At 60.6% G+C, this 24178-nt stretch overlaps 1 protein-coding gene across 1 annotated transcript in view; it reads left to right on the top strand.

Annotated features, from left to right (window-relative positions):
• Positions 1 to 5616: 5616 nt before the first annotated feature.
• Positions 5617 to 24178, top strand: part of LOC117652626 — a 38210-nt gene continuing 19648 nt past the window's right edge. Inside the window, exon 1 of the mRNA XM_034397688.1 lies at positions 5617 to 6149. The gene's annotated coding sequence lies outside the window, so the exon portion shown is untranslated. The remainder of the gene's footprint in view (positions 6150 to 24178) is intronic.

The following is a 24178-nucleotide window of genomic DNA, read 5'->3' as shown; positions in this document are numbered from 1 at the left end:
TTCCAGCCTCGGTTCCAGCCCCACCGCCTGATGCCGTTCGCGCCACTTATTTTGCAGCGGCGCCGCCAAGCCGCCGCGCATCGCGGGCTATCCGTCAACGTCGCGCAGGCCGAGCAGGCCGAGCAGGCCGAGCAGGGCATTGTTCCGCATGCAAGTCACGCAGGTCGGGTCCAGCGCGGTGCTGCGGTCGGTCGGTGTGCCCCGTGTTCGCTTCTTTGTGGGTTCATTAGATGACGCGTTGCCTCAAATTCGGAAGAGGGAGGGGGGGGGTTGCCCCCGCCCCCTGCTGCTGCTGTTTGGTGTGCGTCCTGCCGTTCTGCTGCGTGCAGGTTCTCGGTCTCTTTCCAAAAGGCGTGTTCTTTCCTATCGCACGCCGATTCCGCCCCAGACTTTTTACAGGCCCGCAGGTCTGCGAGCGCGCAACCGACCGTACGGGGAAACCGGTGGAAACAACGAAAAGATTTCCGCACACAACGCACACGGGCGGCCGTGTGGGCAAACACAGACAGCTTGTAATGCGAATGTGTGCGTTAGGGATTCCAATTAAAAGTCGTCCTGCGCGCGCGCTCTGGCCGCATCCTTCTCATTTACGCCGCATCTTCTCTCTCTCTCTCTCTCTCTCTCTCTCTCTCTCTCTCTCTCTCTCTCCCTCTCCGGGAATTTGAGCTTGCCCATACCCAGACAATCTGCCTGAGCGTGCTGCTCCCGTGCCCGCGCGCGCGCGCTTGTGTGTGTGTGTGTGTGTGTGTGTGTGTGTGTGTGTGTGTGTGTGTGTGTGTGTGTGTGCACGTGTGGCTGAGGGAAATGACGGGCGAGGACGGGCGGGCGGGACGGGCGGACGCACCGACATGCTCGCTTTACTGCGTTACACGCCAGGACTGTCCCGGCCTGTGTAGGGCGCGCTGCTGTACTGCCGCCGCCCTGCGCCGCCGCAGCCGCACCGAGACCGTTCGCCGGCCGTGCGCCTGGCTTGTCCCATTCTCCAGCCCTTTAGTCGCACCCTGACACACACAATTGTCGTCGACACGAAAAAATAAAAAAAACAATGGTGTTTGCCGGGGATAAGACAAGTGGCGATCGCTGGCGCAGAAAAAACAACACACACACACCACACAAACAAACACACACACAAACACACCACGCGCGCGCGCACAACTTTGGCTCTTTTGAAGTCAGCGTAAATTAAAGGGAGAGTTTGTCCGCATGTTTTGCCAAACTGGCGGTTGACGGGGGATGTAGCTGGATCCGGCTCTACTCGACCTCGTTCATCCCGGTAGTAATGAGAGGGTTTGGTCGGGGTGCTCCCCGGTGCCCCCCGGTGGCCCTAGGTGGCCCTCGGCGTCCGCAGACCCCCCGACGTGCAATCGACACCCGACTCAGCGGGCCGAGCGCGGTCAGGCGGCACGCGGCGCCCTTCGGATCCCATTCATTAGCCCTGCACTGCCCTTCCGCGTCGGCGAGCCGCGGCGAGCGGCATGGCGCTGTGGGTTGCCGTGCCGGTCGGGCGCAGCCGGGCGCAGCGATAGCCATCAGCAGTGCCCGGTGGTGGCGGTACCGAGGGCGGCATCGCCTCAGTGCGTCTGCCTGTCTGCCTGTCTGCCTGTCTGTCTGTCTGTCTGTCTGTCTGTCTGTCTGTCTGTCTGTCTGTCTGTCTGTCTGTCTGTCTGTCTGTCTGTCTGTCTGTCTGTCTGTCTGTCTGTCTGTCTGTCTGTCTGTCCAACATGCTGACTATGGCTGGGTTGTGTGAGTCGACGTGTGTGCGCGCAATTTCACCTAGTCTCAAAAGGCGGTGTTTGGTTGTAAGCTAACCTGCATTTCGTTCCCGCCCAGCTTCCAGCGCTTCCAGCGCTTCCAGCCAATTGGGTCGCTGCAACGACACCCATTACCATTCCAGGGCGGGCTTCGCTGCTTCGCCGCTTCGCGCGGCTTAACCGGCCCAGTGCTGCCAACTTCGCCGTATATTAAAGGGAGAGTTTGTCCGCATGTTTGGCCAACTGGCGTTCGCGGTTGGCTGGATTCGCGGCCGTTTTCAAGGAGGTTTTGGGGAATTCGGACGACGACGATGAGATTGTCGTCACGGACCTGCTGGGCTTCTGTGCGCAGTGGCCGGGGGCCAAGCGGTGCCCTACTCCAGCCCGCTCTTTGCCCCACCGCCGTGTCCCTGCGCCTCCCGGCGACGCGACTCGAATGCCTCCTCCACAGACACAGAAAATTAATGTAGCGCTGGACGAACGCCCCAGGGTGTCAGGATGCCGCCCGGATGAGAGAGGGCCTGCGGCAGGGGACGCCCTTTCATTGAAACAGGGCGAGACAGGACGCGGCCCTGCTCGCTCCGCTGCGGGCCTGCCCAAGGTCTGGCCCATCGCCCATCCCAGGACCTGCAGGGTTGCTTCGACGTGAGTGGCCCCGTTTTAAAGTTTCACGTCGCGAGTCTAGTCGGTGCAACCAGACGGTCCCCGAGGGCCCGTCCAGCGACGCGTCCTTTGAGGCTTTGAGGAGACGTGGGGGCTGGCGGGCTGGCGGGCTGACGGGCTGACCGACGGGGCGACACGGCGCCCTGGCTCGCCTCCAGCCCCGCCTCCAGCGCCGCCGCCGTGCATAGTGTACCAAGGGCGCCGCCCGGAAGGCCGGAGCGCAGGCCCCCGTCGAGGAGTTGCCCGACAGCCCGCGCAGCCTGAGTGGTGGTGCCGGAGCCGCGCGCCGACATGCACCCCGTGAGCCTGCTTCCCGGACGACGGGGACGTGCCGCTCTCGGCACGCTGCCGGCTCCGGCACTTGCTCCAGCCCCTCCAGGCTGGACGGCGCGGCGTTCAAACTCGGCGCCTCGCTTTCCTGCTCGTCCTAAGCTCCTTAGTCGGAGAACTTCTGTTGAAGGGCTCGCGCCGCTCTCTTCCAGCTTGCCTCCAGCTTGCCTCCAGCGTGGTCACATTTTCCGCCTGGAACCGCGCGAGCGACAAGGTAGTCTCTCCACCCCCGCCCCAAGTACCGAGTCCTGACACGGAAACCCCCTCACGTCGCCCGCACACGCCCGCATGTCGCTGACGCCGCCGCGCCGCACCGCGCACCTGCCCCGGCAACTGGCGGTAGAAAAACGCCCGCGACACAGAGAAGACCGTCAAATGGGTGTTGGCCCGAGCCGCCGGAAAGAGAGGCAGAGAGAGAGGGGGAGGCGGAAATATTGTTGATGAAACTTGAATAACGTGGGGCGGGCCGTGATGAAAACGAAGGCAAACTCTGCGAGTGCAATACTGTAATTACTTCCGTGGCCCGAGAGGGGGAGGAGGGGAGGCTGATCAAACGGGCTAGACGGCCCGCTGGCTCCAATTTTCAGTTCTTTATTACTTCCGCGGGGCACATGACGTCATCCAAGAACGTTTTAGTCGGATGTGCTGTGGATGTGACAGCCACCGGTCAGAGCACTGGTCAGAGCACGGCCAGCAGGGTCGGCGCGATGCCCCTCCACAGCATTCTGCGCACCGGGGCCAGCGCGCGGGCCAGCGCCTCGCGCACGAGGGCCTTGGCGGGCTTCGCCACGCACCGCCAGCAGCTCACGCGGCCGGGGCCGCCATCTGGAACAGACATTGCCGCATTCGGGTCGGACCGGCGTGTCGGCCGGGCGTGTCCCCGACGTCATACAGTGGGCCAGAACACCGGCGGCCAAAACTCTAGATGCGTTTTGAGCTCCAGAGTCACTAAGCAGGACTCGAACCGGATGTGTGACCCTACCAATGGATTCATCGTTCGAAGAGCAATCCATTGGTGGGGTCACCATTTATTTAGCGACTCTGGAGCTTAAAACGCGTCCGGGATTTTGGCCGCCTCCACCGGTCTTCTGGCCCACTGTGCGTCGGGGTGCCTCTCACCTTTGCGTTGACGCTGGCGGCCGTGTTCGCTGCCACGGATGACGGAGCGCACTCCGTGGCCCCCGGCGCCGTGCTTGTTCATGGTGTTAGCGGCCTCCCCGGCGACGCTCCGACCCGGGCACGTTTACGTTGAACGTGTCTGATAAGGAACAACTGAGTAAACATTCGGAAACGGTCAGCAGCTTGGACGGGAAAGAAAAGAGAAAAGAAACCTCTGTGGGAGGGTCCTCTCGGCCTCGGCCTCGGCCTCGGCGAGGCTTAGCGTTGGTGGCGGTACGGCCCGGTACGGCCGCGACGCCTCGGAGCTGGTCGTCGTTGTGGTCGCGATGAGGATCTTGATGCGCACTGGAAGCTCTGCGGCGACGAACTGTGTCGGCCCACCGTCGCGGCCCAGCCCATGCCACAGCGTGCCGCAGCGTGCCGCAGCGTGCCGCAACCCCCGCCACGCCGTGATAACCGCGGCAAACATCTCGCCCGCCGAGGTGGCGAGCAGGGTGCGAAGGTGCGATCGCAGCACAGGCCAGCACTGCTTCCGTCCCTCCGTCTCTCTCGCACCCACGTGGCGGCCCAATGGGTGCGAGAGAGACAGACGAAGAAAGCAGACACGGCGCCGCGTGCTCGGCGTCCGCCAACGCCGCGGAGTAGGTTGGGTTGCCTACGCACGTCTCTCGGGCGTTCCGTTCCCGCGGACGGCTGGGTCGGGCTGGGCTGCGTTCTCCAACCGCAGCGCCTAGCCGTGCCGGGCGAAGGCGGGGAAAGCCACCGAGTTTCGGTGCGATGACCCAGAGCCGCCTCCAGCCTTCACAAACACATTCTAATTTCCGCTCCGGATGCTGGACGATGGGATCAAGGGGATGTAGTGTCGGCGGCATGGAGGCCCCGGAACGTCCCGGAACGTCCGCCGTCCGCAGCACCGCAAAACTGCCAAAAGCGATCTAGCTGCTTCCGTCAGGGCAAGTGCGGACATGATGCAAAATTAGGTGCGACGGGACTCGAACCTGAGCGCTATCGGCAAACTGGCCAACCTCGAATTAATCTTACTCGTTTCGTCCGGAGCGTTGTAAGTGGACATGGATGGGGACGTGGACAGGATACATCAATTTGACAAAATATCTCTACTGTTACATTTGATTTATAAACAAATGAAACGGACGATCGAATTCGAACCAATGTATTCAACGTGTAATATATTGTTTCTGGTCATGTACCGGTGATTTTCCCAGGCTCGTCTCTTCCCCACACACGCCTGGAAAGGCGGGATCAAAGATCGAGTCCCACCGATCTTCGGGCTCACACGCGGCATGTTCCAAAAGCGACTCGACGGGTTCCACAGGCGAAGCAGCTTTGAGCAGTCGCTCTCCCTGTACAAACTAACAAGCCATGAAACTATAAAATCCCGATCGCCGTTCATTTTGTTACGCTATGCGTTCCGACCGCCGGCCCGTCGTGTGCACTCCAGTTATGCCCTGCCCCCCACCCCCGGGCTGTGGCCGCCGCGCCGCCGCCGCGCCTCCGTGAAGGTAGAGCCAGTGCCGCGCCGCGCCGCCAGTGCCGCGCCAACGGGCGGCGGGGAAGGACGCGGCGAGCGGCAGCGCGGGCCTCGACGCCACGCCGGTGGGGGATCCATTCGCCTTTCGGAGCGCGACGCGCGAAGCGACGCGAGCGGCGTGTTCGGTCGCGCGTTGCGCCGTCGAGCGGATCGGAGCGCAGCGAGCGCAGCCGACGATCTCGACGCCGAGGCCGCCGCCGAAGACGACGCTTGGCTGCCACGCCACGCCACGCCACGCAAGCGGCCGACCGGAACGCAAAGTACCGGAACGGAGAGGCAAGCAAACGTACTTTAGAGGCAAAAACCGCGTGCGTGCGCCGCGGAGTGTGGGGCCGGCAGGCTGACAGTGGACTTCAAGTGTGGATTTTGTTCGTTGTGGAAGAAACCGACAGTGTGAGGGGAATTCCCCACAGGACGCTGCCTGACACTCCCAGTGCACCGTCCGGTTTTCAATTAGTGAAGAGTTAGGAAGTGCATCACGTGAAAAAGTGTTAGTGCAGTCGCGTGGCGCAGCAGTTGCGCAGCAGTGTCGTTGCGGGGTTGACCCCTTCCAGGATTGTGCCCTACTCGAAGGGCACCCTGCCGCACTGCTGCACCGCCAGGCCACCAGGCCACCAGGCCCTGTTCAAGGATTACCGCGCCCTGCACTGCCCTGCCAGCACACAGTGCGGCACACAGTGCCTGCGCCGGGGGCACCGCCTCCCCCACCACTCCCCCGGCATTCCACCGAGCAGCAGGTGAGTGTTGTGTGTGAGTCAGCTGGCCCGGCACGGCCCGGCACGGCCAGCACGGCCAGCACGGCCCCAACGTACGCCCTTCCGGCGGGCCCTGCGCCCTGCGCCGGCCTCGGCCGCCCCGCCCCGCCACGCCCCGCCCGCCACGCCCCGCCCCGCCCCGCCCCGCCCCGCCACGCACTGTTTCCGGTGGGGATTAACGCGTCCTCTCTGACCGTGTGAGACAGGGGACGGGGGCTCCGGGGTGCAGGGTCCAGCCCGGTCTGTCTTTCCTCTTTCTCTCCCTCTCTTTCTCCGTTCCTCCTTTCCGGGCTCCCCAACTGCACCGGTCTGCACTCTGCAACTCAAACTGACCCTCCCCCTCCTTGTACTTCCGCTGTGCTCCTTCGACCTCGTCCCTTCCCGTCCCTTCCTGCTTTTAACACACCGCTCGCTCCCACTTAACACGCGTCGCCGACTCCCCCCCCCCCCTTTCCTCCGACATGACACCGCGTGCGGTTTGTGTACCTGGGCGGCTGATAAGAAACGCTACTCCGGCCGTAAAGCCCTTCGCCCTGCACGGCGGTCTGCACGGTGGGCCGCACGCCCTACAGTGCCCTGCCAGGCCCTACAGGGCTTGCACGGCCTCGGCCCTTCCCTCCCGACCGGGCCTGCGCCCTGCGCCCTGCGCCGCAGGCAGGCCTTTCTCGGCCGCCGCCATTTCCCACTGATTTTTCTCCCCCCGCCCTCTCCCCTTCCACCCACATTCCCCTTATCTGTCCGTCCGTCTGTCCGCCTTCCGCCTGAGCCGGCCGTCTCCAGTGTTCGGACGTATCCTTGCCAAGTGGCTGGCGCTCCTGCCGCGAAATCAATAGTTTGTGGCCGGCCCTCGCCACTGGCTACTACACTGCTACCGGCTACTCGGCGAGCCTCATGCCGCGTGCATGCATCGCCGCCCCCCTCCGCGCTCCGCTTTCGGCTGGCCGCCGTCATTCATTCCCCCTCGATGATTGGTCAATGATGGCGCGGTTGCGATGGCTGGCGCGGGCCGACGGCGGGGCACCGCGATTTAGAGGCGCCGTGCCGTGGCGTGGCGTGGCGTTGCATGCCGTGGCGTGCCTTTCGCCGCGCGGGGCGCCTCGGTGTTTTATGAGGTATCGGGTGTCTCGCTGAATGATGGTGTTTGGGTCGAGGCGGACACGAGGCCATTTTCGAGGCGGTGGCGGCGGCGGCGCACTCGCAGGGCAGCGGGTGCACGGCGCCGAGCACGCCGCGGCCAGGCGCAGCCTTGGTGCCAGCCGCTTGCCGGGGCGGCCGTTCCTTGGAACACACAGCGAGCACAACGCCGGGCCGCCGGGTGTAGGGCAAAAATGGGCGCCATTTGGTGCGGGTGCTCCTCCGCGGTGCTCCGTTGCCGCACCGACGCATCAGGACATACCTCAGGCCGGGCGGGGCGCGGCGGGGCGCGGCGGGACGTCAGGACCGGGGTGAGGCGCATCCATCAGGGGCGAACTCCCTTCCCTTCCCCGAGGAACTCCCGCAGGGCCCCCCGCAGGGCGCTCCGTTGCTGCTGCTTGCTCAGGGCGGCCCGGGCTGCCTTCAGCCCTCCGCCCTCTCCGCCCTTCCCCCCTTGTCTCGATCAGTCCTCAGTTTGGCCCAGAGACCCTTTAACATTCGCTGCCCTTGGCATCTTGCGGAGGTGAAACCGGGGTCGTACTTCAGGGACGTCAGCCGCCCTGGAGAGCCTGGAGGCGCCTGGAGGCGCCTGGAGGCCTCAGACTCGCCCCGCCCTTGCGGCGCCGAGGCCGTGGCGGCCGTGGCCTTGCCGGCCTTGGTGCGCGGTGCGAGGCGCGGTGCGAGGCGCGGTGCGAGGCGCGGTGCGAGGCGCGGTGCGAGGCGCGGTGCGAGGCGCGGTGCCCGGGCACGGCGTCTTAATGTGTTTAGTTGCCCGGCCTGCCCGTCTCCTGCTCCCCGCTGTCGCATTTCGGGCACCGCTCTGTTTTTCTTGATGTTTGTTTATTTTTACTTTTTCTACCTCTGCGTCCAGTAATGTCTCCATTCTGCTCCGTTTAGTTGAGGCGGACGCAAGGCAAGGCAGCAGCGTGCCCGGAAAGTTTGGCCCGCCGCGTTGCCGGTTGATCCCTCTGAGTCCGCCCGCCCCGCCCCGCCCCGCCCCGCCCCGCCCGCCGGAGTCCGTGTGACGGACCGTAAAAAAGGTCCAAGCCGCAAGCTGTCCCCGTCAGAGCTTTTTGACTCGGTCGCCGGAAACAAGTCACAGACTCCAGCCGCGATTCAGCTTGCCAGTTAATTCGCTTTGACTGTGGAGAAAGCGCCGGGGCGGGGCGCAACTCGGCACAATACCATGCACTGAGGCCGCCCCGCCCCGCCCGCCCCGCCCCGCCCCGCCCCGCCCCGCCCCGCCCGGAGCCTGAGGCTCTGCAGGGGTCCGAGGGCACCGGGGCAGGCGGCCTGGTGCGGAGAGCTGAAGCAGCGGGGAGGTATTTGCTTTGCAGACTCCGCGGTTTCCGGCTTCTTAATTCCGCTGAGGATGTTCGCGAGTTTTTCGGCCGTAGGTAGGAAGCCCCGCCCCACCCCGCCCCGCCGCGGCGCGCCCTGAGAGCCATCAAGCTCCCGTACGCTCCCCGCGGGGCCTGTCAAGTGCCCGCGCAGTAGGCCGGCGGGCTTTTCGGCGGCCACATAACGCCCCATGCTGAATTGATGAACCAATCTACTAGCCGTGCCGTGCCGTGCCGCCGAGCGCCCCTGTGAGAGGCTAGCCCCGCTGCCGCTCAGCCATGGGACTCCATGAGGTCCTGGCCCGGAAAATGAAGTGAAACCCGAAAGGAGCAGCAGCGCATCACAGCGAGGATCCGGCGAGGGGGAACTAATTTTGATACTACGTATCAAAGGCGAGCGCACAGTGTGCGCACACGACCCGTGCGTCGTTATTTCAAAGAGCGCCAACTTGGCGGCGCTCCCCACGCAGAACGCTCTCCGTTTTTCTGCCATTTTTTCCGGTGTGCTTGCCGGCGCGACATCGACGGGGCCGGCCGCGGCACGAGCAGCACGGTCAGCGACAATGTCACGAAAAGCGACCGCTGCCGCCGCTCCGAAAGCGGGTGGCGCGGCAAAAGAGGGAGAAGACCAATATGTGCTTTCCGTGCTTCTTTTCCCGCCCATAATGGGCCCCCATGGCGAGGTGTGGCCATTGGTTGTACTCGGGGCGGCGCAAGCGAGCGCAAGCGAGCGCAAGCGCGCGCGCCAAAGGGGGCGCGAGATAGAGAGAGAGGGGAGACGGCCGATATGGGGGCGAAATGGTGGGCATCTGAGGCCGAAAAGAGAGGGAACGAGTCAGAGAACACAGCGCGTTTCAAACGCCCGGGAGCAGAGAGGATCCGCGCGCTCTGTCTCTCTCGCACCCGAACGGTGCGCCCCGTGAGTGCGAGAGGGACGGAGAGCGGCGCTCGGCCCGCGGCGCCCGCATGCGCCTGGTCGGCCGGATGCCGATGCCCTTTCCGTTGAACGGGATGGAATAACAACACGCCCTTTGTCCTTCACTCGCCTCACTTTGTGGTGTAGTCGCACTGTGGTCGCCATTTGGAGCCCGTTCGCGTCTTCCGAGCTTGTCTGCCAGAGTGACTGGCCCTGCCCTGCCCTGCATGCCGCGCGCTGGCTGACCCACTTCACTGGGGAGTAGTTCGGAATTGATGCTACCTGAAACACGTGGGAATTAGTTGCAACAACAAACAACAACAACAGGCTGCAGCCGAACAACAAGACGAGTTGGACCCAAGTCAAACGTGGAACGTGCCGGACGCGTGTAGCGTGTTGTCGAACCTCTGCTCCGGGCTGCTCCGGGCTTTGCATGACTCCATCCCACTCCATCATAGAGCGCCGCCACTCTCACACGCGGCAATCTCTGCAAATCAAAGTGTGTGTGAGGGAGGAAGTGTGCGAGTGTGTGTGTGTGCGGGCCCGCATATGCACCGTGCACTGTTTGGCATGGATCGGGGTGGCGGGCACGATATGGCATAGATGGCGATATGCAAGTTGAGATGCAATTCGTTTCTGCAGTAACTTTTTGTGCAGCGGTGAATGTGTTGCCGTTGCGTGTTGGCTTGGTTCCCCAATGTTGGGCCCCTTCTCTGTCCCGCTGTATTCATTTTAACCCCAATCGCACTCTGTTGTTTAGTTTTGTTTCCGCTCCGACGCGTTTTAGGTCTTTCCCATTCGGCACCTAAAAGCGCGCAACCGGCAGTCGCAGTCTAGCGGGGAGGGAGGTCGGAGGACGAGGGGGGCGACGGCGGGGCTGGCTCTCCTCCCAGGTTAGGGGTCAGGGAGTGGGCAAGCCCGGGCAGCGCACCATTTACTCCGTCGGCCGTCATCGGACCTCTCCGAGCCTCTCCGGCTCCGGATGGCCGATGCCGAACAGCAGGGCTTCGTCGCTCTGTCTCTCTCGCGCGCCGAGGGGGATGCCCCACGAGTGCGAGAGAGACAGAGCGACCCGCTGGCCGGCCCCGGGGATTAATGTCTCCAAATTGGTCGCGTCCTTTCCAGACGCCCTGCAAAGGACGACTGGCTCGTTTGATGGAAGTGCATGATGGTTCGACGGTGAACGAGAACACTGAGGGAAATGTTTTGGGGCCACACCTAAACTTACAGCTGTGACAACCAATCTGTTTGGTCGCTGGGGGTTCAATTAAACGTTCGATGGCCACATTTAAATCGTTTAGTCGCACTACTTTAGTTGTGAGATGTACTCTTTTTCTAACATGTCGTCTGTCTATTTTAGCCACTGCCACTAAATCAAATCTTGTTACAGTGACTGAATGCGATAAGGTCTGACGATTGACTGTTTAGTCCTGACACATAAACGTAAAGGCCGATATTATATACACGCAGCGTGTACGCAACAATGGTAAAAATTATTTAAACGCCGCGTGGCAATAATATATACATTAGAACAACACACGCAGCGTGTCTGAAATCACAAAAGTATTATGTACACGCCGGAAGGGCCTTTCCACGCCGGAAAGGCTTTTCCAGCGTGTACATAATAAAAGCAGCTGTTTCCATCACGCAGCGTGTCTGCAAGCGCTCTTAAATTATTTGCACGCTGGAAAATCTCTTCCAACGCTGGAAAAGCTTTTCCGGTGTGTCAATAATAAAGGAGGGTGTTATTTTTACGCAGCGTGTTTGCAACTCCCTATATTATTATTTGCACTCCTGTTTTGAGGCCAGCCAGGAGATAGAGATGCCTAGGAGGAAGCCGACTGGGTGTGTCGCCTCGTGGTCCAGTGGATACGTGCCTGCATGCCACTCTTTTGGCAAGGGTTCGAAACTTGGAGAATTTTTTCAAAAGATGCGTGCACATAATTTTCGGCATTCAAGGGACACGCGGCGTATGAATAATAGATCGTCGGTTGTGCAGACGCTGCGTGTCGCGTGTCGCCGAAAAATTATGTGCACGCATCCTTTGAAAAAATTATCCAAGTTTCGAACCCGGGCCAAAAAAGTGGCATGCAGGCACGCACCCACTCGACCACGAGGCGACACACCCGGTCGGCTTCCTCCTAGGCATCTCTATCTCCTAGCTGGCCTCAAAACAAGAGTGCAAATAATAAAATAGGGAGTTGCAAACACGCTGCGTAAAAATAACACACTCCTTTATTATACACACGCCGGAAAAGCTTTTCCAGCGTGCAAATAATTTTAGGGGGCTTGCAGACACGCTGCGTGCAAAAAACGGCTGTTTTTATTATATACACGCTGGAAAAGCTTTTCCTGCGTGTATATAATGAAAATGGCGTTATTTGCACGCCGCGTGTATTTAAGTTGCTTTTTATTATATAAACGCTGCGTGTCTATAATCACTTCGAAACGTAAACCGATGAAAAAACGACTTCAAAACGAGTGCTCGAACCACGGACCTACGTGTTACGAGTCCGTCGCTCTACCAACTTTTTTTTTAAAAAAAAAAACAACTTTAATAGCAATAAATATAGATATAAATACATGGCACATTTGCGACATAGTTGCACAGCTTGGTCGTGAAACAGATAGTGGCCTACAATACATGTGACGTAAAAACTGATGACTAAAATAAGGTCGTAAAGACGACACCATTTAAAAAATAACAGAACACATTAAACGCACGTGATAGGCATTATTAACACTGAGCTAGGAAAGGGACTAGGGGAAGAAAAATTTTAATAAAAAACAAAGGAGGCCCAGAATAGATAGATGACTAAGGGAAGCAAAAACAACAAAACAGGAAACTGCCACTGACATATAAGTTTTACAAAAAATTTACAAGAGGACCGTGAACCAAAAGAACGGAAGACAAAAAAAAAATAAATAAATAAGTGGGCACAAAAGGGCGAAGGCTTTACATTTACAAGATTTGCAAAAGGGTTACAAAACCGATAGATATTACATAAATAACAGGAACAACCAGAAACAAAAGAGAAAAAAAAAAAAAGGGAACAAAACAAAGCGGAGACATATAACAGTTTACGACAAGGGGTAGAAACCAAAACGAACGGAAACCAAAAGAAAAAAGGAAAAGTAAAAGGATTGAAGGGGACGGTGACTAGACCACTTACATGCCTTCAGGAAAGCAAACGAACCACCAAGCAGCACTGAGACAAAATTAGCAGAATTGCAATAAATACAAAATTACAATATTATTACAGAGTTGGCAACAGGTCACTTAATGTGGGTGTGCAGCGCTGCTGCGAAATCGGGTGGCCACCGGTGTGGCGCGGCCTGCACTTCCCGCTTGCCTCGCAGCAGGCGTGCCGCGAAGCCCGCCGCGGTGGGGCGCTCGGCCGACATCACATAATGCACCAGGGTGGCGCATGCCCACAGTGCGGCGCCGTGCCCGCTCTCTGTGGTGCCGGTGAAGTCCGGCCGCAACAGCACTGCCGGCGTGGGCCTACGCCCGAGGGTACTTGTCAGGACGCCCCGGAGCCACGCCCACATGGACTTGGTGTCCCCACAGCCCGTCAGTCTGTGCACGAGCTCGTCAGGCACCTCGCACTTGGGGCCCACTCGCCCACTCGCCCCACTCGCCCACCTGGCTGACTGAGAGAGGCCGGCATTGATGGGCCTCTTGGACTGACGAATGTGTGCGGACGCACCGAGAAAATGATAGCTCGCTCCCTTTCCTGGGGTCCCAAGTGTCCCACAGTCCATCTCCTGACAGCACAATAGTATACAAAGATACTATGCCAGGAGAAACTGGTTGCGCTACGGGGAGTTGAACCCCCGAACCCGGCTTCTTATCCAGCCTCCAGGCGCGGAGACCACTGAGCTACCGCACTGTTGAGAATATGGCGGAGCGCTGGGAGATGGCAACGCGACTTCCGTGTTGAGTGTCGCATCGCCAGTGTTTCGGTGCCACACCTAAACGCTTTAGTCGCAACTACTGACCATCGATCAAGCCCATGACTAAAGCCAGTTTAATCGAGTCCTTTCATGCTGACTATTATTGGCGGTTCAGTCACTCTCACTATTTAGCAGTCTTATTGTGATCATCGGCTGAACAGTTGCAAGGATTGAACTCGTGTAACTGTCGCCATTGGGGGGTTCCACAAAACACAGTTTTATCGTGAGGCACCGACCCCTTCTCTCAGTGAAGGTCGACCCGGACAGAGACCTTCTTCCCAGTGTAGGGTGCACTGGCGGCGGAGCTATGCCGGGGGAGGGGCTCTCCCTCCGTGTCCCACGCGCCTAAACATTTACGGGGGCTTTATATTACTTTCACCGCCCCACCCCACCCCACCCCGGCATCCCCGCCGTGCCCTTCGCCCCCGTCCTCGAGGTGAGGGGTGTTGCGCCGCCGGGGCGGTGGTGGTGGAAATTCAGTCGTCGGAAAAGGTAGTTGAGTACCTCCGACCAAAGTTTCGGGTGCCTGCTGTGTAAGCCCGTTGGGGTGCCGGGCCGCTGGTCGGGCCCCTCCTGCACGCCAAGTTGGCCACGGCGGCCACGGCCTGCAAGCAGGCCGATTCCGGGCAGAGCTGCGTCGCTCTGTCTCTCTATTTCTCGTCGGCGCGGCGGCACGCTTCGTGAGTGCGAGTGAGAGAGAGAGAGAGAGAGAGAGAGAGAGAGAGAGAGAGAGAGAGAGAGAGAGAGAGAGAGAGAGAGAGAGAGAGAGCGACGAGAGCAGGGCGGAGCAGGGCGTGTCGTTGTCACTATCGGCCGTGCTGCACTCCGGGAAGGCAGCAAAGCGAGCAAAGCCTGCCGGCCACTCACTTAAACGGCACCGCGGCGCTAGAGTGCAGCACCACGCCTACGCTGTTTATACGACTTTGAAACAAGAAGCGTCGGCGCCATTAATTATTCTTTTCTTCCAGTTTTGTGTTATTTGCCAACTTGTGCGCGTGGGGCGGGGCAGGCGGGGCGGGGCTACCGAAACAACTTTTCGCGGCAGACGTAAATATAACTGGCTTTGGGGTTTCGGGTTAAAGAGAGGCTTTGGCACGACCATTTCGCCCCGACGCGCAGCGAGCAGCGAGTGGAGCGACACAGACGCAGGCACGAGGCATGGCGCCGGCATGGCAGTGCGAGCTAAGCGCCGTAACGCCGTGGTCTCAGCCCCGTGCAGTTTCCAGTCCAGACAGAAATACGATTTGGCGACTCTTTGTCGCTCTCTTTCACTCTGGTCGACGGAATTCGGTCGGCCGGCCGGTCATTTGTCTTCCTCCCACTCACTGTCAGCGCCACGGCCCCACGGTCCCGGCCTCGGCCGGGCTGCATGGCACACGTCGCTCGCAACGCAGCGATCCCGGACCGCGTGCCGTCGCTCTGTCTCTCTCGCCCTCGCACGGGACGAGCGCCCACGAGTGCGCGGAGAGAGCCAGCCAGCTGGTGGGTCGCAGTGCACGCCGCCTCACTGCCGCGGATCGCCGCGCATCTCGTTTACCGGCAAGCGGCGTAAACAAGCACTGCGTTGCACTGCGTTGCACTGCATTGTCGAACTTTGGCGGCGCGTTTTGTGTGTTTTCGCAGCTAAACGCACTGCGTGCTGCGTGTTTGTTCCGCTGCTAAACATTTGCAGGCGAGCTAGTCTAGGGCAGACTAGGCCAGGCCAGACGGGGCCGACGGGGCGCTAGACTTCGCTAGACCAGGTAGCCGTATCTCTGCGCCTCGCCCAAACAGCGCCAAGCGGCGCAAATACCCCACCCTTCCCGCCGGTGCAGCAAATCCTGGCATGTCAAACAAGACTGCGCCGCTCCCATTGTTTGGACAGCGAAAAAACAAGGCGCCGTCTGCACTATGAAAGTCGACGAGTTTCTGGAGGCACGGCGCACCGCGGTGGTCGGTACGTGAAGTACGATCCGGGAAGACAACGTCGGGGCGCGTTTTGCTGCATTTAGAACGTCCTCTTGCCCAGTCACGACCAGCGCGCCCAGGGAAGTCCCCCTCCAAAGTGCCTCCTCCACCCCCTCCCCCCTCACCGTGGTCAGCTGATCACGACCGCTGCGCGTCGTGCCGCCGTCCCCTCCAAGCAGTGCCTCGCAGCGCCTCGCAGTGCCTTATGGGACGGAGATAGCAGACAACATACCGGCCTAGTCGGGTCTGGCCGAGTCTAGTTCGTGCCCCGATGTTGTCTACGCATCCAGCCCTGCATTGCCTTGCATCCAGCCCAGCCCCGCGACCGCGGCGGCTGGCGCGGTGGATATTTTTAGTCGGAATCCTCGCGGCCGCCGCGGATATTCACTGGCTGACACAGCGGCGGGCTGCTTCGCTGCTTCCCGTCTGACGGCCGCTCCGGACGCAGGAATGCCGGCCAGTCCGGCTCGTTGGGTCGGCACTCCGTGCTGTACGGCGAAGCAGTGTAGCTGACACACCTGGAAAGGGGAAAATACAGAAGAAAAGGAGGACACCTCCCGCTTTTCTTCACTTTTTGTCAAAGTGTCCATAATGACGAAGGCACATGGCGCCTCCGCCTCGGCAGCTCTCGGCAGCTTGGCAGCTTGGCACGCACACACAGCCTTCTGCTTCGTTCACGTCAAGCCGCACGCACGACCGGCCGCGCACGCACACACGCGCACGCCACGTCACAGACATGACAGTGTAAACTAAAGTGACCCTGCTTCGCCCTGCCGTGCACGCCGCGCCCTACAACGCCCCCTTCCCTGCACCGTGTACATACTCTGCGGGGAAAAAGAGACGCTGTTCAAATAAGTCGGGTCGGCAAGAAAAATGGTCCCGCAGTCGCTCGGCTGGTCTCGGAGAGCTCATGGCACTCCGTGCTGGAGTGGCAGCTTTCTTATTATAACTGCAGTGGGTGCGTGCTGCACGACCGCCGTGTCGCCGTGACGCTCGTGGCGCACACGTGACACGGCCGTTGTGACGGCGCCGTAGCTGCGCTGTGACGGCGCTGTGACGGCTCTGTGACGGCGCTGTGACGGCGCTGTGACGGGCGACTGGAAAAAGTGGGTGGCATTTGGCCCCGGGCAGAAGGCTGGACCGTCATTGCTGCTCGTATTCCCCCAGCTGGCCTGCTCTGCAATGTGCGTCTGTCCCACGGTGAAAGAGCGCGCCTACCTTCGTGTCAGTGTGCCTCTTTGTGTGTGTGTGTGTGTGTGTGTGTGTGTCTGTGTGTGATGTAAAGGGAGACTAAATTGTGCCAGTCATGAGGAGAGCGCCCACGTGAAAGTTAATCCCTGCACCAAACATTCATGCGCCCACGCAAGTTCTTCTCCTCTCTCTTTTTCTTCGTCCTCTTCTTCGAGGAGCTACTTCACGGACCGTAGGTCGGGAACAAGTGTGTGAGCGAGCTGGTGCACGCGCAGAGATAGGTATCCGGCCCCAAAGAAGTACCGGTCCCTGCTTTTTACGCAAGTGGTTGGCTTGTTGGTGCCGGAATGTTTACAGCATGTGTCGATGCGTTGGCCCTGGCGCGCCCTGGCGGCTAGCCCCGGCCGCCCTGGCTGCCCTGGCCCCGCGGGGGCGTGGGACTGTGGGACGTCCCACTGGACCATTGGACGGGCCGCATAGTGGACCCGCTGGGATGGATGAGTGGGCGTACCGTGCCGTGGCGAGCCGCGCGGAGCCGCGCCATGACGGCAGCCGGAAACGGCCTGGCCACCATGATGTCCCGTCCGAACTACCAGAGTGCCGTTTCCGAATGGCCCAAACCTCCCACGCGGACATGCGCCAACACTGGACCGGACAGGCGAGCCGGAAATTCCATTCCGAAGCCGTGAATGCCGCGGCAGCGCTCCGATCGGCCACCGCACCGAGCAGGCTTTCGTTGCTCGGCCTGGTTTGCACACGTGATGGCGCGTTCCACGTGTACGCGAGAAAGACGGAGCGACAAAGCGCGAATCGAACCACCAGGCCACCGCCAGGGCCTTCATGATGAGCACGAGCTGGACGGTACAGCTCTTGATTGGTCCGGCCTTGACCTCCATTCGGCGCGGTGCGTTTTTGTCGGCCGGGCCAGACCAGAGCAACGCCAGCAGAGCCAACAGCGCCACGGGACGAGACACATAATAAGGAGGAAGGCGCTTGGCGTTGTCTCGACCAACTTTGGAGTGACTACTCTTTTTAACTTAGCCCGCTCCGCTTCCGCGGCCAGTGTTGGCGTGCCGGGTGTCGGGACGGCCGTTCATCACGGTGCCCTTCGCGGAGCCCTTCATCATCGCACAGGGCAGGGCGGCATAATTAGATCCCCAGGTGCATTAGCACCCCATCGACCGGAGCGAGAGCAGCTTAACCCCCTGAAAAGAAAGCAGCCGGAGCGGAGGACGCTTTCTTGCGCGAGACAGAAACTGAAAGTTGGTTCGGTTCAACCCAAGAAGAACAGACAAGTCAAAGTTGATGTTACAGTCAGCTCAAAGTCAGTAAAATCGTCATTACTAGAGAAGCGTGACTATTTAAGTGATCACGGAGATCACAGCGACAGACTCGGTGTTCTCCCTAGGCACCGTCACACTACTTCTAGCTGGGTTCGAGGTGGTCCTTCCCTCGCAGGGCCACCACCACTTGCACGTGGAAAGAAGGTGGGTTCGAACTTCTCGCCTCGACGGGTTGTTTCCCCTAAGTTGTCCTCCCTGACCCTCTCTTTTCGGAGATTGTGTGTGCGGATGGTTGCTAGGCTGCGTTAGTCCCAGCGCTAGGCGGCGTGCGGCCGTGCCACTGCGACTTGGTAATGACGGTGGCGCACGGAACGCGCCGCGCCGCATCGATTTGTGAGTCACGACGCGGAGGGGAGGGGGCCGCGGGGCGGCAGTGAGGCCGCTGCACTCGGCCCGTCGCAGGTGACATCTTGGCCGTGTGACTCGTGCCGCCGTATTCAGCGGCGGCGCGTAAGGAAGAGTGGTCATGCGCGAATCCTCAGCACTGCAATTCTGACACCAAGCAGTGTATGCGCCAACCCTCGGCACTGCAATTCTATGACGCCGTGCATCCACGCCAAGCAGTGTACATGCGGCGATCGCCCACACGGCCATTCAAGTTTCGGCGCGCTGCCACCGCCTGGAACGTTTATTACTTTCAATACTCGCTGATTAGTTGGGCGCGCAAGCTGCGCCGCCGCTGTGAAGAAAATGAAAGACAGGGAGGCGGGCGGGGCTCGGCGTGTTGATGCTCTTTTATTCATCGCATTATGGCGGGGCGGCTACGGCGGATCCACCCCTGCGAGATTTCAGCAGCGACTTTGTGGCGACGGCCTGGGAGGGGGACGGGGGGACGGGGATCAGCTCCAACCTTGCTCCTTGCTCCGCCTTGCCAAATCAATAAACGGCGCGATGAACGCCAAAGGTAATTGGCCATTACCCCAGAGGCACAGCCAGCTGGTGGGCCACGGCCGGCTGCGGTGCTACGCGGCGCGCCGGAGTCACTCCCTCTCAACTCTTTCATTATTCGGTGAACAAAAGCAAAAGGGCGGACGCTTGGCGTGTGCTGGCGTAGCGGCGGCCAGCGCGTTGTCGCGATGAAGGGCTTTTTAACCGGACTGCGCGCAGCACGCGCAGCACGCGGCGGTGCGCGGCGTGGCCTTAGGCAAGGTAGCTTGTCGCTCCCAGGGGAGGCATTATTCCAGCGAGGGCGCTCCAGCGCGCTCCAGCGCGCTCCAGCGCGCTCCAGCACGAGGCCAGCCTCCAGGCCGAATGGCCCAAGGACACGGCGCAGGCCGTCTCGTCTCCCGGGGGTGTCTTTCGTTGACATTAGGCCGGATGCAATCATGTGCGCATATTACGTAACAACGGGCTGCGTGACTTTCACGTGGTGTGGGTGGCGCACGGTAGGCCGGAGAATAGCGCCAGCTTGGGCAGATAAAATTCTGAAACTGTTTTGAAAACGTGGCAGTGCCAATATTGAATTCCTCTTGCTGGAATGTCAAGTGCAACCAGCATGTGTTCGTTACAAGTCCTGTTCTAAACTTTGATTGCCAGTGGTCCACCGCGGTCGCAGTAGACGCTCGTTTGGAATTAATACGTCAACACCGGCGCGGCAGACCCGATAGTCCAGCCAACGCATTCCTATTGCGTTTCTCGTAACCTCGTTGGGCGGCTGAGGGGGACATGCCGTCGACGCCATCACCACCAGCCAATAGCATTAGGGCCCGCCCGCCTCATCATCAACATTCAGCGTGCTCCCTCGCCGTCCCCTCTGTCCCCACAGCAGAGCCGTTCATATTTCCTTCACGAGGCTTACCCTGCCTCTTCCGCCCCGGGCAACTCCGTCCCCTTTGAACGAAAAGAAAAAGGCGAAAATGGCCACCAAAATAAAGACGGTCGGCGGCGTTCCGCACGAGGGCCGTTATTGGTGACGATTTGGCCGAGTCGAGCACCGAGCACCGCGTTTAAGTGCCGAATGGCCGTTTGAGGCCCAGGGGCCGCCGTGGCCGCTCTAGGCCGCCACCTGCGTCTTTTATTGCTTCGAGTTTACTCGCTCCTTTTCGCTCATGTGCGTCGGTGTGTGTATTTGAACATGCGGTGAGTCTGGCCGAGTGCGTGCTTCAAACAGGAAAACAAGCTTGCGGTTGCCTGCGCGCCCTGCGCACTCATTGGGTTTTGAGTACGTGAAATCGCCACCAGCCAGACAGGGCCCACCGCCCGCACCAAGCACACTGTGCTGCGGTGGCGCGCCTTCCGGCCCGCAACGAGAAAAATGGTGGTGGTTTGGATGGCGTCCGTGGTGGTGGTGCTGGTCGCGGTTGCCCTGGCGCGCAGCACCGCCCAGCACCGCGCAGCACCGCGCAGGCAGCCTCCAGGGACAGGAAGACGGCGCGTGAGGTGCCTGGGTAATGAGATGGCCATCATCATCGCGGGGCTCTTGTAGTGGCGGCGGAGCGCGGCCACATCACTGTTGAAACTTTTCCGCCGCGGCCAGTTCGCGCGGCCCCATTCGACCGAACACCTAGATTTGCCGGCTCTTCTCTCTGCTTCGGCTTTTCAGCAGTTTGGATGGCTGCAACTTCGGAATTTAACCGCTCGGCCATCCTGGCACTTGTCCGGCCGTTGGAAAGTAAAGTTGCGATGCTCCTCTCGCGGCAGGCAGTCAGGGTGTGGGATTGGGGGCAGGGCGTGCACCGCTTGCTCAGCACCGGCTTGGCTTGCTTGGCACAGCGCACGGCGCGCCGCCGCCTCTCGAAACCTCCGGCCACCCGTCCCGACCGTCCCGACCGTCCCGGCATCGCGTCCTGACCAACAGGATGTGACGATGTGCAACCGAGGCCGCGCGCGCGAGGCAGAAAGAGGGAGAAAGAGAGAGAGAGAGCACGAGGCAGCCCACCACCTATCGGCCGTCTGACGCGCAGCACTGCGCAGCACACGCCCGGGGATGAGGAGGCTGGCCGACTGACGAAATATCCCGCCGCGCGGCCGGGCCGGCTGGAATGATATGTCGAGCACGGATGAATATTCAGGACGGCGTGACATCGACGCGCCGTCCCCGGAGAGGTGTTTACTGTTTAGTGTCTACGCGCGGCGTTGCGCCCGTTTCATTTCGACTGCGCGCAGTGCGGCCCGCGGCCCTGGGGATGGGAACGGGGCCGCAATGGCGCGCTACATCACTGGGTGGCGGCCGTGTATCACGGAGCGGACCGCGCTGGCCGCGGTCAGTGAGCGCGCCGCGCCGCACAGCGCCGCACAGCCATGCAGATGATCGGCTGCAGCACGGCCGCAGCGCCGCGTCGTGACCCGGACGTGGCAGGACGCGGTGGGGAAAGTGTCTCCCCGGCCGGCAGCCTTCGCCTTGGGCAGCCTTGGGCAGCCTTGGGCTGCCTCGCTCGGGCCGCCGGGTTCTGGGCCTTCGATGACTGTTTCCGACCTCCAGACGGGGCCGGGGGCCGGGCCACCTCCTTGACGGGCTGCTCAGCGACCGGGAGTGACACGCCACTGATTTGCTAATTGACTTGTTGAGCTCGTCGTCGGCGTCAGTGCCGCAGATGGCAGGGCGTGGCTGAAGCTTGTGCCAGCCGGATGTGCGGGGGTCTCCCTGCCGCCAACATCAAGTGCAGCAGCCTGGCGGCCCGGCGGCCTGGCGGCCCGGACCGGAGCGCGGCCTGCACGCTTTCTCCGGGACGTGTCGCCCTCGCAGCCTCGCCGCCTCGCACCCGCCTCGATGTCTCGATACGCCGAGTCGGCGTGTGCCAGGCGCACGTTGGTCCAGCGGCTGGAGTCCAGCGCCGGCCGGCTGGAGAAAGAGCAGGGCGAGGCGCGGCACGGCCGGCACGGCCGGCACGGCGTAGGCAGGAGAAACGGCCTTGAGATCCGGTTCTGGGAGTACTGCACGGAATCATTCAGGAGGCGCTATATGCACAAGGCTGTGAACTCGACGCGGCTGCTGCTGCTGAGAAAATTCGGATTCTGTTCTCGTTTTTCCTCTTTCTCTGTCTCTCTCCAGCTCCAACTCGTTCTTCTTTTTGCGTGTGATTGGATCGCGGATGCAGAGCAGGCTGTTTGCATGCGGATGCGACGGCACGCGGCGCGTCAGGAAAACTGCCCCAATTTTATGGCGAGAGAGAGGGAGAGGGAAGGGGAAGGGAGAGGTGAGAGATTTCCGGCCAATGTGGACGGCGCGATGCATATTCAGGTTGGAGAAATCACTTTATCGGTGGAATGTGGGCTCGTCCCTTCGCCCCGCTCGTCCCGCTCCGGCGCGGCGTGGCCTTTGGGAAGCAGCGGCTGCAGTCCTAGAACTCACTGCGTTCCTGCCTCATTGTCCGTCTTCTTACGAGGAAACAGCAAATTAATTTAACTGCTTGGTCTGTCTAAATCGATTAATTTCATCCCGTTATTCGTAAATTTATCGCCGACGTCTCCCCACGTTCCTGAAATATTTGCCTGTAAAATATGCTAAAGGATGAATTATGGCAGTATGCTAAGTAGTCGCCATTTGGACAACAACAGTCACAACATACGGCTATTGGAAGCAGTGGCGTGATGAAATCGCTGGCCACAATGTCTTCTTCTTTCTCTGTTCACGGCGATGTGCGGAACAAGGATGCGGACTGTTTGGTCCCCTTGCCCTTGGAGGAGGCGGGGTGGGGAGGGGAGTCCCTTTGGCGTGTGCCCAAAAGTTAGGGCGCGTCGACGGCTGGCAAGTCGGCTGCGCTAGTACGTGCGCTTATCAAAAGTTTGTTCCTAGACGGAATGCTTCAATGTGTACATGTGTGTACGAGTGTGTGTTTGTGTGTGGGAGGCCGTGTGGCCAGGGCATTCACAACCCCCGTTCAGCTTCGCTGACCCTGCCCCGTATGCGCACTGTTCTATTGCCGTTCTAACGCTCGCAAACAAAACTGTGGTTCACCCATTGTTTGAGCAGTTTTTGGCAAACACTCGCTGCGAAGAGGAGGTCTTGTGACGCGCGCACCACTGTTAACTTCCTACCTTCTATCCCCCGAAGTGGGCGAGCAGGAGCAGCGGCGGTAGCCCGATGATTCCGAAGGATAGTTTGGGCGCTCTGTCTCTGTCGCACTCACGCTGGGAGAGAGACAGAGTGCCCAAACGATCTTTCGGAATGGCCCGGCCCGGCGGACGTCTTGGCCAGCACGTCGTTTGCCACGAGACTCGAGACCTCTCCTCAGCAAACTCCGGTGCGGTTTCCCGAAGCCGCTTCGAAGCCGCTCCGGCTGCCCATCGTGCACGTGTTCGCCGAGGACTCCAGGACCCAGTTGGAGTGACCCGGTTCGTCTTGCATTCCTGCCGCGTCATTTTAATTCCCCAAAGTTGCGGACCCAAATTGGCCGTCGCGGCATTTTTTCTCTCTTTTAGTTTGGACTTTGCACCGCGGTTTGGCGCGCCTGCCCGCCCAGGGAGGGCGCCCTGTGCACTGGCTGGCCCAAGGGCTGGCCCTGCCGGCACCGCGGCCTTGGCTCAGCCCCCAGCCCGACTCATAAGTCAATTACGAGTGGCTTGGGCCGCTTCGGCCGGGCGACCGGAGAAGCGCGGCTGGCCGGTCGAAGCCACGCGAAGCGGAGCGCGAAGCAGACCGGCGGGGACATCGTGGAAGCAGCGCGCCCTCTTGTCCTTCCGCCCGTCCGTCCGCCTCGGCCGAGGCCTCGGCCCCACGCCGTGCCACCGCCAGCCGCGGTCGTTTTTCGCCTTAATTATTGCACTCTGCTCGACTGCTCTGAAATGTCCCTCGTTTGTAAACAGATCTCTAGAAAATGTTTCGGGTTTTTACTGGGTGGGGAGAGGCGGCGCAGTTTATCCCTAAAACGCCTGCATTAATGATCCCCGCCGCGCTCGGCGTAGGTGAATTGATTGCCAATTTGCCATACAGCAGCGAGGCGGCCTGTGGGCCCGCGCGGCCGGGCCCGCAGTGTTGGTATGGACTATGGATCGTCCGGAAAGCAATCAACATGAATCTTCTTCGCAACGTCCACCTTTCCCCTCCCTCCCCCTCCCTGCGGCACACGTGTCATGAAGGGAGGGTGGGGGTATTGACTGGGCTGCGGCGCGTTTCGAGCTCGTGAAAAGCGTTGAACGACGTGTATGTCGTACATTGTTGCCACACTCCCCGCATTCGCCGGCCGCCCGGCCAAGGCGATTCCCCCGATGCCGGCAATTCAATTTGGATGGCCGAGTTTAAAA

This window comes from Thrips palmi, unplaced genomic scaffold, assembly GCF_012932325.1.
Source record: "Thrips palmi isolate BJ-2018 unplaced genomic scaffold, TpBJ-2018v1 HiC_scaffold_10, whole genome shotgun sequence".
Taxonomy (NCBI): domain Eukaryota; kingdom Metazoa; phylum Arthropoda; class Insecta; order Thysanoptera; family Thripidae; genus Thrips; species Thrips palmi.
This window is presented reverse-complemented; position numbering and strand designations above follow the sequence as displayed.